General features: G+C 32.9%; 1 long non-coding RNA gene across 5 annotated transcripts; it reads left to right on the top strand.

Moving 5' to 3' along the window:
• On the top strand, positions 1-6,180 carry LOC147406328 (uncharacterized). 5 transcript variants are annotated; one of them, XR_015176410.1, is made up of 6 exons: positions 1-438; positions 2,762-3,653; positions 3,825-3,869; positions 3,981-4,115; positions 4,942-5,034; positions 5,629-6,180. It is a non-coding gene; the product is annotated as an uncharacterized LOC147406328 (long non-coding RNA). The 5 variants fall into 5 exon arrangements; XR_015176408.1 differs by having other exon boundaries at positions 1-2,897; positions 3,574-3,653; XR_015176405.1 differs by having other exon boundaries at positions 1-3,653.
• Positions 6,181-20,312: the final 14,132 nt, after the last annotated feature.

The raw sequence follows: 20,312 nt of genomic DNA, 5'->3' as shown, positions 1-20,312 counted from the left end.
CAAGTTACAACAAAAAAAAAATACAACCAAGGTCTCGATCATCGTTTTCTCCACCCTACCTCACTTGAACGAAACTTTTGTCTTCTCTACCTTCCCTCATTCGAATGAAAGAACGAAACCTTCGTCTTCTCCATCTCAAGATTCTCGAACGAAACCCTCAAAACCCTCGTCTTCTCCATCTCAAGATTGAGTTAAAAGACTATCTCAAGATTGGACATCTGTCTCTCTCGATCTTTCAAACGTACAATAGAAAACCATGGTTAGACCTTCCAAAATCATTAATAATCACCACTTCTCAACCGAACAAGCTTTTGAATAGTTGACTGGTGGAGATATCTCTTTCTTACTCTCTGTTTAAAAGCTGGTTATGAATATTTTATGAGTAATTCTTCTTCTTATGTTTTCTTGGTGAGGAAAAGAATATTTTTGTAAATAAAGGTGGAGTCCAGAACTTATCTAGTGGTATTGCATGAATTTCTTTCAACTTCAAAGCATCATATTTTTCATTTATGCTCCACTTGAAGCCCCTTTTTTTTTATTTAGTTTCAAAGCCTACCATGAACCTTTCTCCTGTATTTATGACAAATTTACTCTAATACACCTTAATCAAAATCAGATGATGCAGGTCCGTCCTTATTCAACTTAAATCACTCATATTTGGGTTGGTACTTTTTATGTTTCACTATGAATAACCATTTTCTTTCTATTAAAATCTAAGCATATCATCTATTTTCATTTTCACTAAAATTTATATGAAAACAATGGCTTGATTCTTTGGTGAGTTGTTAGGTTGTGAAGTATGTTAAATGTATGCCTATTTTGCACATAGTTCTGACAACCCACACAAGGATGTTCAAAAGTTATTAGTAGGCTACAACAAAGAGCTTAAATCGGAAGCCCAACTGAAGTTGATTTTGCCTTAGATTGTTTCATCCTTTGGTTCACATAAGTCGGTCATTGAGTTAATAGAAGGACTGGAGAAACATCAACAGTGTATTGAACTCTAATACCCTTCATTTATTTGAAATATTGTATTTTTACAGGTATTTAGGATGGCAAAGTTTTATTTTATTTTTGTTGGGAGTAGATCTGGGATTCACACAATGAGGGAAGAATGTCATAAGTATACAAATGGATACAAGAATAGTTGTTTTAAAACGTTTGGCACATTTGAAGAAGTTGAGAGGCATTTATTGGTTTATAATCAACTTCACTATGGAAATCTAACACAATTACCTGAAGAAAGGCATGAGCTAGGAAAAAGTCACAAATCCTTGAAGAGAGTCAAGGGCCAATAAAGAGATTGACTACGAATGTCCGTTGCTTTACATAATTTTTCAAGAGATACTTGAAAAGTACACCAGGCAAGGGTTTGGGTTTACTCTTCCAGAAAATCACACAACAGAACATAGAGGCATATACTGATGCAGATTGGACAACCTCAGTTATTGACAGGAAATCCACGTTAGGATACTGCACTTATGTCTGGGGAAATATGGTCACATGATGAAGCAAGAAATAGAATGTGGCTATAAGTAGCAATGTCAAGGTAGAATATAGGGTTATGGCTAACAGAGTTTGTGAGATGCTATGGTTGAAGAGAATTCTTGAAGAGCTGCGGATGCCAGTGAATATGCCAATGAAGTTGTATTGTGACAATAAAACTGCTATAAGTATTGCTCAAAATCCAGTACAACATGATCGCACGAAGCATGTAGAGATCAATAGATACTTTAAAAGAGAGAAGATTGATAGTGGAATTGTTTGCATGCCTTTTGTTCTGACTACACATCAAAAAGCTGATATCTTCACCAAAAGACTTTTAGACCTAGTTTTGAGCTTTTTCTAAGCAAGTTGGGCATGATAGATATCTATACTCCAATTTGAGAAAGAGAGGGGGGGGGGGGGGGTAGATTTCTAGGGAATAAATTAGGAAATTCTATTTCTACAAATAAAATCTGAAATTACTATTTCAGATTTTAGTAATTTCTGTTTTCTAGCCTAGAGATTTGCTGATTTGATTTGATTTGATTTGTTTTGCTGTTTTTGTGGCCTTCCTGATTTGGTAGTCTTCCTCTACTATTTATCTTGTAATCGTTTATCTTGAAATTCAATAAGAATAATAATTCTTCTTCTTCTAAAAAAACCTTCACTAATTGATACCTTACAATTATTTTTCTTTATTTAGTATATTTTGAAGGTATTGCATTAGGTGTTGCGAATTTTGTTTTTTGAAATGGTAATTTAGTTGAGATCTTATAAAGGAAAACTTTTTCTATATTAGTTAATTGTGTTATGGAGATCAATAGATTAATATTGTATCCAATTCAATTTACCTACTTGCTAGAGATTGTAAACAAGAGTTTAGACAAACATGATTAAAGGTCTTTTGTAGTACTGTAGTTAGGATGGATATGATCTATATGTAACATTCAAATATTGAAGCATCTTTGTTATATCTGCCAATAGCTTCCACAGATTGGCCTTACAATTTAGTTGGTCGGAGATGGTTCCTTAACTTCTTTTGGTTTAGTTCTTTTGTTGCAAGCTATGGTGTGCTGTCGGAAGTTTTGAATTGATTATTTTACTTGTCGAAATATGTCAGTTCTTCTCCTTTCCCTTATGTTCTATTTTTGATTTATTCTATTTCTCTATGTTAGTTGCAGGCGCCTGTTTTGGTTTATTCTGTTTTGTTCTGGGTTTTGTTATGTCTATGTGTACTAACAAGGTTGGCATTTTCTCCAATCTTGCATGTGTTCAGGTAATGAAGAGAAAATTGTTAGAAGAATTGTTACAAGGAGCCACCACCTACTCCATTGTTTGGGAAAACTGTTATGCCAAATGTCATTGATTATTTGAGCTTGGCATTGGCTTATTAGTCTTCTTATGGTTCTTAGGTTTAAAATCTTTCCCTGTTACTAGTTATTAGTTAATTTATTTTATTGTGAAGGCAGATAATCATCTCATAAGTGCTATTACTTTCTTTGGAATGAGTTTTACACTCTCACTCATCTCACATGTCTGTAACTGTAATTGGAAATATGCGAGGTTCTCAGCCAATTTTCGTTTCCTGAAAATATTGTCCTTAATTCTTGTGCAAGTTGATGTGTTGTTGTGTCACACGTGAACCCAAATCAAGAATGTTCCAGAAGGAACAAGGGGCTATTACTTTTCTATTCTCAACATACAGAACATAAATTTCTTTAAGTGAGCCTTAATCACATTTTCTATCATTTCTCAGAAACTTAGTTGTTACATTTTTCTTATATACATATTTATATTATTCATAAGCATATAACCTAATTTATACAACAGAAATTGCTTGTAACTGAATGCCAATAAAAGAAAACTTATGTTCATAACTAAGTACACCAAATTACTTTAATATATATGTCAATGAGTGGTATCAGATTTAGACCCTTACAATAACGCAAAAACTCCATATCCTTTAATGCCATCATTTTCTTCCCTTTCGATCTCTATAGGATGGTAGATTCTCCCATCATTTCGCTTGTTTCAATATTTGCTTATTTGTAATACTTACTTTTTATGTTAACCACTTGATGCAACTAGTTATGTTAGGGGATTCCGGTGTTGGCAAAAGTTGTATCATTATTCGCTTTGTTCGTGGTCAGTTTGACCCAACATCCAAAGTAAGGAATCAGCTGGGACTATGGAAATGTCATTCGTCTTATTGGATTGTTGACTAGGCTTTTATTGATTAGCCTACAGATTTGAAAGTTTTTTTACATATTCTAAATGGTATATGTAGTTATTTAAATAATTTAAGTTACTCATATTTGAGGGTTTATAATGGGTTTCAGGTAACTATTGGAGTTGCATTGCTTACTCATTTCCATTCCGCAAGTGTATGCCATCTTGTGCCTCCCTCAGTATGCTCTCTTTGTGTAAATGAATTCTCATGAGTTAATTTATCTATTAATGCAAAGACTCACCACTCTGGCATGGTTTAATGATAGATTTGGCCCGTCATAGACCAGTTGATATAAGACCTGTACTGGCAGTCCAGTAGATCAGTCCGCTGCACAAGTACATCAATTAGTTAGTACAACAAGGACAACATGATTTAAAAAGGGAACAACACCATTACTGTGGTAACGCTCCAATCCTGTTAGATTATTTATTATGCTGCATTTCCATATAGTTGAACATTTTGCTATTTACAATGCCTTAAAATTTTTTTTTTTAAAAAAATAAAATGATTTATTTGAGCATCTGTTGCAATTACTCATAGTTAGTATCCTCACGGTAGTGTCCTTTTAAATGGATGTCACGAAATAACTTCCATAATTATCTTCTGCAATCAGCAGAGAAGTCAACTTTATGAACAATTCTGCTCAGGTTATCTATTACATTACTGTTTCTTTCCCTCTGATTATTAAATTATTTTCATATCGAAGATTACTCTGCATATATGAACCAACCTAAGATTTTATCTATGCTGAAACACGGGCTGTGACACAAGATAATGTTGACCCGGATAACATGACGTATTAGGTGAGTTTGTCAACGAAGGATAATCCAATCTTGTAAAATTGTGGCTTAGAACTCAAGTCATGGCGACTATTAGGATAACACCTCACTGTTTGAGCGTTTATTGTTTGTTATCAATAAACAAAGAAAATCTTTATGGCCATGTGCATTTGATTGCATTGTTCCAGACCACCTTCATCCAATGGTCTTGCTAGCTTCTTCCAACTCTTGGCAAATATCTTGCTTTTCATGTTAGGACCAGCCCAAAGGAATTTTGTGCATAATTTTTTTGATTTCTTTTGGTAACACTTTGGGAAGGATGAAGACATTAGTCTAGAACAATTAAATGATGTTGAGAGAGAGAGAGAGAGAGAACTAGTTTTTTTCTTCATTAAAATGCTTAAGAAGTTCTAATTAATGGGAATTTTTGGATTTGTTTGGTTGTAGATCTTAAATTGGATGCAGAGTAAGCTGCATGGAAGACAAGGAACTAACAAACCAGGTGGAGGTTCAACAATTAGATCTTAAATTGGATGCAGAGTAAGGGAATTCTCAATGTTTCATTTTTTATTTTTTTATATTATATATAACAACATGGTGGGCATGTAATTATCATATAATTACACAAGGAGACCACTCCCCACACAACTTTGACAATGATATAGAGGTTATACTGAAACTGTTGATATGTAGGGAATTTCTATTACAACACTAGAATTTTCTCATAACACCTATCTCAGAATTATACAATATTCAAGGAGCGGGAAATTGGTTACAACACAACTTTTTAGAGAAAAAAAATGATAATGTAAGAGAGGGGAGTAGAGTAACAAATGGAGAGAAAGGGAGAGAGAGAGTGAGTTGGGACGTACGATAAGGATTAAACTTAGTATGATTATCACTAGATTACTATTCACGACTCTCTCAACATAGCATATTAATATTCACCAAAAGTGGAGTGGTATGTGTAAATCACCCTTTTAATTTCTTTTCTTTAGCCCTTTCTGTATAAGTAATTTATTTGGTCAAATAGTGTAATTTTGGCCTATTTTTCTTAGTGGATTTGAGTTTTAGTTAGCTATGCTTATTGTTAATATTAGAAAATATACAAAAATAGTTATTTTTGTTTTGTAGATTTATGAAAAGGTTGCCACAGCATATAAAATGGAGGAAGATGTGGTAATTGCAAATGTGGATGCTGACAAATACGATGTTAGTGGCTTCTTTCCCTAAGGGCAACAAAGATGGTGAAGACTATGATGGAAGCCGAGATTTAGAGGACTTTGTGACGTTCATCAATGAAAAGTGTGGCACACTAGTCGTAATGGAAAATGACAAACTTACTTCCACAGTGAGTAAGAGGTGGATTCAGATAGTTGGCCTAGCATGTCTGCCACCCCTAATTCAGCTTAGGGTTTCAAAAGTGCGCATAATAGCCCTAAGTCATTCTTAGGGTTTGATAGATCTATTGAAGCTCATCCCAATACATTGTTTTTTTTTTTAAATTTCATGAGCTCAACTATCTCTATATTCATCGAGGCATTCTGTTTTTTATTATAACATGAACTCAGTGGTTTCCAAGTGTAACTACTTGGGCTTGTATTGGGTTCAAAGAAAAAAAAGTGTAAATAGCCAATGCGTGTGTGTGCAATCCTAAATGCAGTAAGTAATCTCGGGTAAGATGCATATTTGGTGGCAGTTGTCGCACTTTGTGGTGCTTGGATTCTTTGTGCATGTGCTAGATAATGTGATCGAAATAGTGTATGTGTGCTTCGCAATTGATAGGGACAAGGGGAAGTATGTAAACAAGAGTTTCATGAGGTGTATGTCCATCTTCTCATTACTAGGGAATCATAGACCCTCTCTTAGCACAAGAACTTCACAGATTGTGTAACTTATCTTGTTGTATGCTATGTATGAGGTTCTGGTGGTTCAAATAAACAGATTAACTCTTTGAAAGCATTTTCACAAATTCAAGGGTAAAATTACAACTTGAATGGTACTGCTGCCGCCATACATGGCCAGTTAAAGGGATCCTCTATCTATGAGAGAAACCACATGGATTGGCCACATCAGCCCTCCAAGTGGCACAAAATAGTAAGGCAGGGCTGTCCAGAGACGAGCATTTTGGTCGGATAGTAATAGTAAGCAAATTTTTTTCAAATGTTTTTTTATTTTTTTAAACTTAGAATTCTAGAAAAATGATTGTTCTGAGCAGTCATTTTTTGCCAACAGTTCACAGCAGTCGCAAAAACAAAACGAATTGATTTAGAACGACTGCTCCCACGACGGTAGGAACAGTCATTTTCCAAATAAACGACTGTTCTGGGCAATCGTTTTTTGCACATTTTGACGTAGTGGGTGTGAATTGTGAAGTGCGGCTGAAGTGTGTATTCGGTGATTTTTTCCATTAATCACGGAATCATCAATTAAATCAACGTTTTACCCGATTAAATGCAGAATAAATCGATTACCCTCTATTCTGTGATTTTTTCTGAATTTTCAAGATAATTTGTCAAACTTGGTAACTATGGTTTGGAGGTGGGGAGGGGAGCCCTTGTTTTGTTCCATGGAATGGAGCATCTTACTAATGGGAAGACAAGACACACCTCCAAATAGAGCACCAAAGAACAAGCAACGCAACTATTATTTAAGAATAAGGTTCAACTTTTATGCCTATATCCACTAAGGAGTGCGGCCAAAAGTTCATGGGATTAGTTGACTGACAGAGTGTGCAAAATATGATTCTTTAGATAATACATGTGATTGAAATATTTAGTAGTTATATAAGTTAAAATTTTATTTATTTTTTTAATTTTCTTTTTGAAAAAAATAAAATAAATTGATAAGCATACCAGTCAAACCCTTGACTCATTTCCATCATCACCCATTTTGCTAAAATCAAACCCATTCTATATAATTGTGTGAATTCCTCGAGAAAATGACCAGGGGACTAGAGAAAATGAATTTCGGCATTTGATTGCACCCATGAAAATCTCAAAAAGAGAGCTTGTTTTTGGAACATTTTAGTTTAGAGGATGGGTGCTAAGCATGAGAGAATAACATCAAGAGGTGGGAAAATCATTTTCCGACCCTAAGTCGAAAATTGCTTTAAGCAGAAAAAAAAAAAAAAAAAAAAAAAAAAAAAAGAATTTTATGAAAAATATGCAATCATACACCCAAAAAGCACATTTTTCCGAGAAGCATCTTTTTCTCAGCCTTTGACGTGCACTCACTAAGATTTATATGATTATAGATACAAGTAGCAGAAAAATAATTTTTCTCAAAAAAAAAAATGCTTTTTTTTTTCTTTCCTAGACATCAAGATGACCTGATATTGTGATGTTCCCCAACCAGAAAAATCAACATCGATCATATCTAATATGGACCCACCACATAGTACATAAAGTAACCTCACAACGTACCTAACCCTAATTTTTATTAATGGATTTTTTTACAGTTCATGTACTTCAATTATAAAAATGGAACTAATGCTCAAGCCCTCAAAACAGATAAGAAACTTTTAAACAAAGTGAACCATGAAAAGCCACTTTAGGGTTTTGCATGGAACGTGCATCCATACATCCCATAATCCACCAAAAGAAGGGACAACATGTTATGCACTTATGCTAGTGGAAATGTGAAGAAGAAGAGCAATACCTCCATTGTCAGTGTTTCAAACATAAAAAAGAATCCTAAAATCTAGTGGTTACATATTTTGAGAGTATAATCTTATTAGGGTTTCAAAGAAAAAGGGAACCCTAGAATCTAATGGTGCCATATTTCGAGAGTATAATTTTGTGAGATGTTGGATTTAGTAACGGGTCTGGATATTGTGATACATGAAATCTTGACCGTTAAAATACAAAATCTAATGGTTGGGACTTGGGATAAAATTTGTATCTTGAGGACAAATCACATATCAATATAATCTTGATCATTGGATTTCATAAAAATTTTAATGGTCGGGATTGCAAGTCTTTTCATTAATAGGCATGTAATAGTGTTAGTCTTAGGGTCTGTATGATCACACATGGTAAATGGGCTAGAAAAAAAATGTTCTTTTTTTACTAGAAAATATGAATTTTAGATGTAAATGTAGATTTTCACTAAAAAGCTATTTTTCCTGCCCTGAACGATTTCCCCTCGGGAAAATGATAACACAATTCCTAATATTCTCTCATGATATTTTACCCCAGAACTAAACACCAACTCTATTTTTGACAATTTTCAATGGGCAACTAAGAAGTTAGAAGTTATTTTGCATAGACCATTTCTCCGTTGATATTTTTATTTAGAATTTATTTTCGCATGATTATATTGGTCTTTATTTACATAGATAACAGTCAGCTATGTAGTATTCCAAAAGTGTTACGTGTATTGACAAAGCTATCATATAGTGTTTAAAAATTATTCTCTAAGTGTCAACACTATGTGATGGTTACGTTAACACTTGTAACACTTTCAGAGTAAACAAAAATTCTTGTAATTATTTGTGAAAATTTCCAAGTTTAAATTTCAAACATGATTCACATTTTATATATTTGTATCATTACTTTTCTTTAAAAAAATAATAATTATAAGAATAATCTTTTCTACCTTTTCAAAAATATATCTCTAATAGAAAAATCTCGGATCGGCCTCTGGTAGATCCCATCACCATGATTTGATGAGAATAACAAGTCTAGAGTAGAACTTCAAAATGAAAGAAGTCATTTTGACTTTTTAAAAAATGAGTTGTTTCGAGCGAGAGCAAGTTGTTGGCTAACAAAGAGATTACTGGTGTAACAAAATAATTGAATAGTGTCTTTTTATTGTGGGTCTTGATAGTACTACTCAACAATGTGATAACGTAAATCAAGCCATGCCTTCACATCAATTAAGCTCGTTGGGGATTTGAGGGGGGTCGACGCCCTCCTTAGGGGAGTTCGGGGGCTTTGCCCTTGAATGAATTTTTTCAATGGTATTTTTGTAATTTTATTAATATTATGTAAAACTCTAGTTAGGTTTCTAGGGGTATTTATATTTCTTGTTTTTGGTGAAAGGGTGTAATGTGAGTTTTTTCTTCATAGAGGAATCGGTGTGATCCATGGACATACCTCAATCTTGAGAGAACCACGTAAAATCTCTGTGTTTCATTGTATGATTGCTTCTTGTGTTTGTTTTCGATTCGATGGAACATGTTTTCTTAACAATCTTCAACAGAGGAAAGCAAAGGAGTGAGAAAAGAGGATGTTAAAGATCATTATTATTATTATTATTATATTTATTTTATCTTTTTATTTTTGGGGGGTGCTAAAAAATTATTTTAATTAAATAAATATCTTTTGAGAAGATAGATAATAGGTATAAGAGAGTACCTATCTTTGCCAGGACGTATTTATAAGAGTTACATGCTCACCTTTCAATAGCAATTTTGATTTTCACACAAAATACTAGTTTTGTTATTTATTTTTTATCAAAATAACCGAAGAAAGTTATTAAAGTTTAATGGAAAAATAGCAAAATAGTTACAGTGATGGAAATCAAAATTCTATCGGTTTAGGTGAGCATGAGCACTTCTAAATATGTCGGGGCAAGTACTTCTGCATACCTAATGTCTATCTTCCAAAAACAAAATATGTATTGGAGAAGACTTTTATTATTATTATTATTTTTTGTTACAGAAAATGGGAAGAAGTTAAAATAAGTCTTTTAATAAGTTGGAGTAGAATTTGCAAACCACATTCAAAAAGGTCCTTTGGTTAGAAATTTATAAAGGAAAAAATTCTATTAAAGATGAAGACTTACAACTTTATTGCCTTCCAGTTTTCTATAAAATCGAGAAGCTAAAAAATGGCCCAAAAGCAAAAGCAACTCCAACAACTTTTGGTTTTCCATTTTTGTTGGAACGCTATGTTAGATTTTAAACATACAAAATCTTTAATATAACCATTAATCTATAATTCCTAAAAAGATCTAGAATCATAAATATATCTCGAGAATCAATTCATATTACTAAGAATCAAAGTTAGGGTACTTATTTTGTGTCAATAATCAAAACCGTTGATCCAAGATTTATTAGAGGTGTGCCTTTCGCAATCCACGTGTTTGACAAATGATATGCGCAAATCCCAAATTGTAAATCCCTTTGATTCTAGACTTGCCTTCTCTCTCCTCTCTAATCGGACCGACTAGGGTTTTAATGATTGATGGATATCACTATATTTAAAACTCTATCAATGTTTGCACGTCTCTCACTACTATTCTCTTATGGGTGTTGATCCTCTTTTATAAATGGAGATAGAGGGTCAGAGTTTCTCTCTTAGTAATATTCTTATCCATCAAAGTTTCTTACTAAACTTAAAAGAGTAATTACTAATTCCAACGATATTAGGAATTTTCAATAGTGAAATCTTTAATTATAAAATCCTTGTGCAAGTAAACTACTAAAACCGTGAGGTCAACGGGTCACATGATATTGGGTTCTAACACGTTATTGGCGCCTACTCCCCATTTTAGTTCCCACATCTTATTGTTTGGCAAGCTACTAGATTCCAAGTTCTTGTAGAAATGAAGAGCCAAAAAAGGGCCAACTTGGAAGTAACACAAACCAACTTTTGGTTTCCTACTTTTTTACATGTTAACCAAACAACTACTCCAAAAGATCGATCTGTTGGAGAGGGACCGAGTTCAATTGGGGTATGACACACCCGAGAGTGGAGGAACACTCAACATTACAAGAAGTGCATTGGACCCCCAATGCTCTCGCCTCTTAGAGGGATAGAGTAGGAACTAAACTTGGGAATCCTTTCTATTGCTCGATACATTTCTAGCGAATCGTTTCACCAGGGCTTCTATCAAGGAATCCCTTCATTCACTTGGCTTGATATAGTTTGACAAAAGCATTTTTTTTTTCAATTTTTCTTTTTAAAAATTACCCCTTTCAAAAATGTTATTTGAATTTTATATTTATAATTTTTTTTTTTTTTTTGAAAGATCAACAGAGTAAAGGCAGATTCAGACTAACTACAATCTCAGAAAATATACACCACAAGGCATCCCGATATTTATAGTTTGATGTCTCTTTTTCATAATTCCCAATTAATATACCTCTAACACCACATTACTTGATCTTATTTTACCTTTTCATCAGTCGATATTTTTTTAAGGATTTCAATCATCTCAACGAGTACTTGAGTATTGCTTGCATCCATTTTCACCTCCATAAAAACAACATATCCTTTTCGAAAACATGGCCCCATCACTTGTATTGTGTTTTTATTTTTTATTTTTTATTTATTAAAACAAATTTGCATAGCTTCTCGCTTCCACGTGAAGCTAAAAATCACATCATGACGAAACTTGAAGAACTAGCTTCTTATCTTCATACGATATATATATATATATATATATATATATATTTTTTTTTGGGGGGGGGGGGGGGGGGGGGGGGAGAGAGAGAGAGAGAAACACCATAAAATGCAAAATGTAAGTCATTTTTTGAAGTATATACTCGTATTAAATTTTCTTAATTATCAGTATACCCGCAACACTTTAGCAACATTCGATATCATATCCAATCAAAACTTTTGAACTATTCTTCTTCTTCTTCCTTATCTTCAAGTTTATCAATGCTGATCTAGCAGATCAAGTAAGCTAAAAGATTTAGAATGTGGCTTCGAATGAAAGGAATGTCACAGTCAAGGAAAAAACCAGAACATACAACGATACAAAAATAAAACATTCCAAAGTATTCAGAATTTTTTAAAAATATTCTTGAAATATTTATAAAATTAATATTTTAATGATAAATAATGTAACCAATGACCATACATATTAATGGTTACGAAATAACTCTTTCAAGTTTCTATCGGTATAGCACATTTTTCATATTAATACTCATTGGACATCTATATATATGATGTGACTACACTACTTTAGATTCATTCATATACTATATACAAAATTATCAACTTAATTATATTTTGTTATACTATAAGTATAAGTTAAAGATATTTTACTTTAAAAATTGAAATTTATTTTCTTTACAAGAAATGATCCATTTTAAGCTCAAATGCATACTTTATAAGAACAATCGAAGAGCTTTATATAACATATATTGTTTTTAAGGTTTAAAAAAACCTAAATCAATTATAATATGAATAAATAATAAAGTTAATCGGTCCTAAGTACTCGTGGGTAACCATCTAATAGAACCTAATGGTTCTAGTTTCTATTAGTTCAATTTCATTTTAGACACGAATCTAATCTATTCCAATAGTAGAAAGGGAATCATGACCAAGATATTTATTTATGTATATTTTGGTTCTGGTTAAATGAGTACTAATTGACTCCCCTATGTAAGGGTGGCAATAAATCGTGTTCATGTCTTGTTGAGGTAAAGGTATTCTGAAAATTTATCCAACCCAAACCTAACTTATTTAATAATCGTGTCAAAACCTTAAATCCAAGTAACACAACATGACCCGTGTAACTCATTTGGTGAGCATACATAGAGATTGGGGGCATGGCCCCTACAAATGTTTTGAAATATATATATTTCTATAGATTGAACACCTCAACCCTCTAGATTCCGTAGAAAACCTTAGACAAAAAAACATTCTACAAAATATTAAAATATATATATATATATATATATATATATATATATATATATATATATATATATATAGAGGATTGATCCAAGGTTTTGAAAATGAACGGCTATTGAACTCACCAATATAAAACTAAAATTAAACTGTTAAAAATCACTTGTTTTAGATATTTTTTTGGTACATAAAATTTCATCCTCTACACCCCTGTGCCCTCACATTATGTTTTTGGATAAGATTTAAAATCTTACTTAGCTACTAAGACTAGACTTTTATATACATTAGAAGTCAATGTACAAACACACATATATCAAAGGGCTTATGTTTTATTTTAAACATTAATAAAGGGGTTTTAAGATTACATATTCAAAATGTTATTATTATTATTTTTTAATTTTAAAAAGTAACCGACATGATCATATGGTTGTGTGATTGTAATTCTCTTGATTTTTTTTTAATACCAAAATGCCCCTGTTTAAATGTAAAAGTAGAGGCATTTGTGGCAATTCCTTCTGTTCAACCTTCTCTATAAAAACATTATATTGTACTAATTGTTGAGAGGGGTGTCATTGGTATTTTATAAAACTTTTTTAATAATCTAACCTTAGTTCATTTTTACAATATATAATATGACCTGTATTATTAAAAATATATATACATTATTATTTATAATTTCTTAATTTCATTTTCATACACCTAGTTTGGCCCCCCGCTGAGTCCGCTCCGTATGGGTTGTGTCACGTTCAGATTGACACAAAATCCACGAACACGATACAATTATGACAACATGGCCACGATTATAATCCGAACACGAACACAAACATAAGCATAATTATGATCCAAACATAATTACAACCTCTATATTCCAACATATCATTAACATAAATTAATTACCACAAAACATAAATCAAGTTCCACCTCAAAACAGAACGTAACAAAATCATTAAATAGGTTATATAGGGGTCGTGTTAAACGTGTGCTCCTAGCTCACACATTAAAATGCAATAAATACACTTTAATGTGTGCCCTAAGGCACACGTTACCAAGACCCATATATGGGTCGGATTGTATGTGGTCAATACGACACATTAGTAACAAACACAATAATTAAATATGTTAAAATGAGTTAGATGGATTGACCCAACCTGAATATGATTAAACTCAACCCAAACCAATTAATTTCATATCGTTTTCGAGACAAGTTTGTGGTCGTTGTAGAGTTGCCAACACTATCTGTATAGGTCGGTGGAGGGAGAGGATGTAATTGGAATTATTTGAATATTTTTAATCCAGTCACGTAACTAGCACGTGATAGCTTTTCTTTTCAACATTTTCCAACAACAGGACCTACAAATGTTTATTTACTAATTATTTTATTTTTTATCTTTTTAGAGCTAACTTTTATTTATGAGAAATATTTTCCTAAGTAACTTAATCCAACACCACTGTCTTCTAAGTTGTTAAAAAAAGAAAAAAAAAAACAGATCTAAAAACAAATTGAATTTTTTTTTTTAAGTTGATCAAAGATTTTGAAAATGAATGACTACTAAACTTTCACATAACTCCTAAACTTAAAATTAAATCCAACGGTCAAAATTAATTATTTTTGAGATTTTGTTTTTTCAAAGTTCATATAATTTTGTCCTCTACGGCCTGAAGCATTGATTCATGTTTTTGGATGCTACAAGTTGAGCCCAGCCCTTAGTGAGGATGAAATCCTTACTAATCGAGTAAGGCTAGTCGGACTCTTAATTTATTAGAAGTTTGGTACCGAAATAAAAGTTGACAGTGGTCCACCGACTAGCACGGGTAAAGGCCAATTTCTGTAAAAGCTCCTTAAAGAAAAGCACCGCCCGTTAGTATTAAAGTTTGGAATGAAAGAGACAGTAGTGAGAACTGTCAATGGATTGGGTTCGGATTTTTTTTTAGTACTGATCCCATTAAAGAATTTATTAGATCTACCATTTTAAGCTCTGAACCCGATTTGATTATAACATATGTTATTTTAGATCCAAACCAGTCCAAAATCAATATTTTGGGTTGATCCTACTGCAATAGTCCTAAGTGCAAGTGGTTGAGTCTAGGGTCAACTTGACCCTAGAAGGATAGTCCCCAGGAATTCATTTATTGTTTAGTGTAGTTTCAAACCCTTGACGTAGAAGCTGTTAGTTTGCGCTAATTTTCAATGTTTAATGCTGAAAAATAAAATTTAAGTATCTTTTGTCAAATTAGTGTATTTGTTTACTTCATATTTTCAACGCTTATAATTAAAAATAAATGAAAAAAATTTAATACTATTTTGATGCTTAATTTTTGCGTTGAAACAGTAAGCACTTTTTTTATCGGCATGTATAAGTTTGCCCTTATACGTCTTATATCCCATGGATAATTATATAAGCACCCCACAAATTAATAAACCCACACCATGGTTGAATTGTTGTCTTATATGGGTTAAAAGTTTTGGAATGAGTTGATTTTTTGTGAGGATGATCTCTACAACGAGGAGATCATTCTCACAAAAAATCAGCCCATCCCGAAACTTCTAACTTCATCAAAACAAGTTCAAAATCATAAATCTGTCTTTTTTTTTTTTAAAAAAAACCAATTTTAATGTGGTTAGAAGTTTCAAAATGAGCTGATTTTTGGTGAATATGATCTCTAGACCATATTGATCATTCTCACCAAAAATTGGCTCATTCCAAAAACTTTAACCCATATAAGACAAAAAAAATTTGGCTATAGTATGGGTTACCGTTATTAATTTGTGAGGTGCTTTTATAATTTACACATCCTCATTTTCATACAAATTTATTCATCCAAAATTAAGTTCTTTCAATGTTGATTTCAATTTTTGGTGATTTGTATAACATTATTGTTTTTAATTTGAAATTTGTGGGATTTTAAAAATAAAAATTATTATTTAGAAATTGAAAATTTGAGTATTACTTATTATTTAAAAATGAATTGTATTTTAATTTTATAAGAAATAAGCATTTGAAACATGCAAACAATGTATAATATGATTGTGAGAATAAAAAAGATAATTTACCAGTTTCAACAATGTGTAACAAACATGATTCTATAAATTTAGCGCTTAATTTTAATGAATTCAACACTATTTTTGCATCTAAACAAATAACTTTTCAACACTTAATTTCAGAGCTTATAAGTTTCAACACTTAAAGTCATTCAACACTTATTTTTTTCAGTTTAATAAATAACGCCTTAATCTTTCTAAGGAGCTTATCAAGACTTGACTTGCCACCAGGCCAATCCCTTGGGGTTGTAATATTCCTATTTGATTTGATAAAATTATATAAAAAAGAATATGATACATACAGATCCAAAATATTGTTTCTACCTCTATCTTTGTAGCTTCCTTGCTTTGATAAGATTCTCATGGTTGATTGATTACTCCTTCATCAATGAGAGTCCGTGATCAGGGGTGGAGTTGGTAAGGAGCTAGTGGGGGCAATTGCCCTCACTGAACTTTGAGACACCCCTATATTTTCAACTAATTACATGCCCTATTTGTCCCCACTCCCTCACCTCTCTCCTCATTTGTCCCCACACCCTCACCTCCCTCCAATTTTTGCCCCCCCCCCCCTCCTCTTCAATTTTTTGCTGATGACATTGCCTCTTGACCGGGCCTTCTCATATACTAATTGAAAATTACCTAATTATCTTTTTCTTCAACTTCTAACAAAAAAATCTCTAAATTTCTCCCTAAAATCAATCATCTTCAAGTTTTTCAACTATACAACTAACTATAATTTGTCCCCACTACAAGGAAATCATGGCTCCGCCCCTGTCCATGATTGCACTTTAACGATCAAAGTAGTATTAATTTTTTATATTATAATGGGTATAATTTAACAAACATTGTGCATCATTTTAACTTCAAATGAACTCTTATTTATAAAGTTTAAAATATATTTGAGGATTAACACGTGTTCAATTTGACTTGTCATTCCATACCAAGGTGACGTAGGTCATTTGTCAAATTTTCATATTAATTATCTCAACATGTCAACCACTTAAAGTCAATATTGATCATTAATGAGTCATCTAGACATTTCTGATGTTGAGTATATCTCCTTATTTCCTTATCGGCATTGGGATCCATTTGATAACGTCTAGACTTGAGCTTGATTCGGGTTGAGAACATTGTTCTTCAAACGTTTTGCTACTTGGACTAAAATTTTCTCTCCTCACACACAATATATATTTAAATAAAGGATAATGTTGGGTAGACAAAATTTTGTCTTATACAGCTAATATTTTGAAATGGGCTGATTTTTTGTAAGGATAATTTTATAGTGAGAAAATCCTCACAAAAAACTAGTCCATTCCTAAACTTCTAACCCATCAAAAGTAGTTTACAAACTAACAGTAAAAATAGAAGGTCCATGATTCTTCAACTTGTAAACTAGGGTTAGAAATTTCAGAATGGGTAGATTTTTTATGAGAATTATCTCTATAGAGATCATCTTCACAAAAAATCAAGTCATTTCGAAACTTTTAGCTGGGGCATCCCTAACTTGAATCCAAATCTCCCTCCCACACCCTTTTGTCCCCCGTATGGAGCCACCGTCGCAGTATAGCTTGGCATGCCGGTCGGAAAGGGCTCACCGGGTAGTCACCGGCTTTCCTTCTGCCTACTGGGCGCTCGACATCCGTTATCCCTTTGACTCGCCTTTAGGGAACGGGCAGAGCTCATCACAGCCGTCTTGTGTACCAACCGTCTGTTAGAAGCTGGATATCCCGAATCCCGACCAAGTCCCATTCTAGAGGGGGGTCGGTATCGGGATGGCCGCACTTCCCTATCTTGGCTCCGAGTTGGTAGTTATCGATTACCTCATAGACACCTTTTCTACCTTTGGTCGATAGGTTTTTTCTACTAGTTCGGTAGGTTATAGTGAATAGATGGGTACGTGGGAGTCACTCCAACTGCATACAGTTATTCGGATCCAAAAAGGGTGGTACTATCTGCTATCTATACTATAAAACTTGAGCATCAAGCGAACTAGAAATGGGCAAAACACTTTGTCTACAATTTTGTCCATCGAACTCCATCCTTAAATAAAATATCCAATATAGATACTTCATTTACATATTATCAGACACAATATCCTATTGAATCCCTTTTTTTTAATGATGGGATTCCGCACATGTAGGCTTGAATAGCAAAGGCAAGGCAATTGACATTTTAGAGCACCATATCTCGCCCAAATCCCTTGGGCACATGCAATCCCCTACAAATCAAGCATACCAGGTAAGTAGTTCTTGTGAGTGGCCAATGAGGGAGTTTGAATTCAAAACCTCTCCCTTTTTTTGAAGGATTCCTTAACACTAGTTGGTTCTGATTCAACCTCTATTAAATTGATGTATGGTTGATCCATTCAATGACAAGTTATGAAATCCTTGATCTGTATATGGATTTATCAGTTCAAAATGGATCAGATTTTGGGATCTGATCCGATCCATTGACAACAATTATAAATCTAAACTGTTGATGGGTGAGATTATCCGTGTACAGCTTAATAAGTTGAGACGCGATGCTTGTAGAAATTTCCGTTTTCCACTATTAGTTCTTTATTGGTTCCCCTCCACTTTTCATGGTTTCTCCGCCCCCTTAAAGCTGGAGCGCTTTTTTTTGAAACTTTCACGACCTTTCATATTTAAAGGTTATTTTTTAGGTTTAAGGTCGTTGGACGACTTTGTTTCCAACTAAAGAAAGAGTATGCGTGGCATTATTTAATTCTTCGTTGGATTCTCTCGTGTCAAACCCCATCCAACAAAATAATTGTTTTATTTTTTTTAAATTAGTAAACGCCGGAAAGGGAAATTTAATAAAGAATCGCTCTATTTTCTTCATAATTAATATCTTTTACTTTTCGTCTTTATTGAGATTTGTGCTGTGAAATTTCGAGGAAAAGTCTAGAGTTTTGATTTTAAGATGATCTGTACTGTAGCTGACAGCAACATTGCCTATGGAAAAAGGTCATATTCGAAGCTTCCTGGTTATTTCGTCGCACCGAAGGACCGTTAGCGAGTTAATTTTCACTATCTCCTAGACCACAAGATTTTGATGTTCCAAATACCACGTGGCATACCTCACGTCCTCCGAGTGATTTAGAAAAGCTCCTCCCTCAACATTAGAGATACCCTTTTCTTTTTTTTTTTTTTTAATTTGGAAAAACCCCTTAACAAAGGTCTTCTCTGAAAGAGTAATCTAAATGACTTAAATGCCTTCATCTTCAACTCTAACCCAAAAACCTGCCATTTTCTCCCAAACAATCAAGTTCTTATAATCTTTAATCCACCGCTTTCAATGTCTAATAGAAAACTTTTGATTTTTATACCCAAAAAATTTATTTAACTTTTTAAGTTTTGGAAGTTGAAGGAAAGAAAACGTAAAGTTCAAGACTTAGCATAAATTTTTTCTTACGTTATTCCATATTAGTTTTTCTTGATTTTTTTCGTTCAAAAATATAATAAACCTTATTGGAAAGTTGAAGAGATTGGTTTTGGTGAACAAATTAAAAGATTTTTAGTAACAACTTGAGGAATATGCCATGTAAGTCATTTATATTATTCTCACAGAGACTACTGAGAACTAGGGGTATGTCATCATTTTTTTTATTTTTGAAAATATAAGAGATCGCTCAAAAATTCACCAAAACATAGAGGGGTGTGTCTATATCACCCCATATTTAATTATTTTCCTTAGTTTACCTCAGTCAAATACTATATCAACAATCTAAAAAAATAAGAAGTATTTAAAATATTCATCCAAAATTTAATTATTTTCCTTAATTGACCCCAGACCTACTATGGTAAGAAAAATGTTGGAATGACACAGGGTATTTATTGCGATTCTCTCAAGTCTGACATGGGATGTGCACATAACTATAGATGTGTTTCCTCACGATACGAGTAAAAACCATCTATGGTTATGTATGCATCTCCACGTCAAAATTGTGAGAATCATAGTAAATCCTGTGTCAACCAGCACGACTCTTATGGTAAATTAGATTGTTCAATATGATATCATAAATCTAAAAACATAAAGAGTACCTCAAATATTCACCCAAATTTTAATTATTTTCCTTAATTGACTCCAGACCTATTATGGTAAATTATGCAATCTAACGGCTATAAATCACTCAACAGTTTGATTTGCTGTACGTAAGCTCCAATAAAACCTGAGAATAGTTGAGC

This window comes from Akebia trifoliata, chromosome 3 (assembly GCF_017979445.1).
Source record: "Akebia trifoliata isolate Shusen 1 chromosome 3, ASM1797944v1, whole genome shotgun sequence".
Taxonomy (NCBI): domain Eukaryota; kingdom Viridiplantae; phylum Streptophyta; class Magnoliopsida; order Ranunculales; family Lardizabalaceae; genus Akebia; species Akebia trifoliata.
This window is presented reverse-complemented; position numbering and strand designations above follow the sequence as displayed.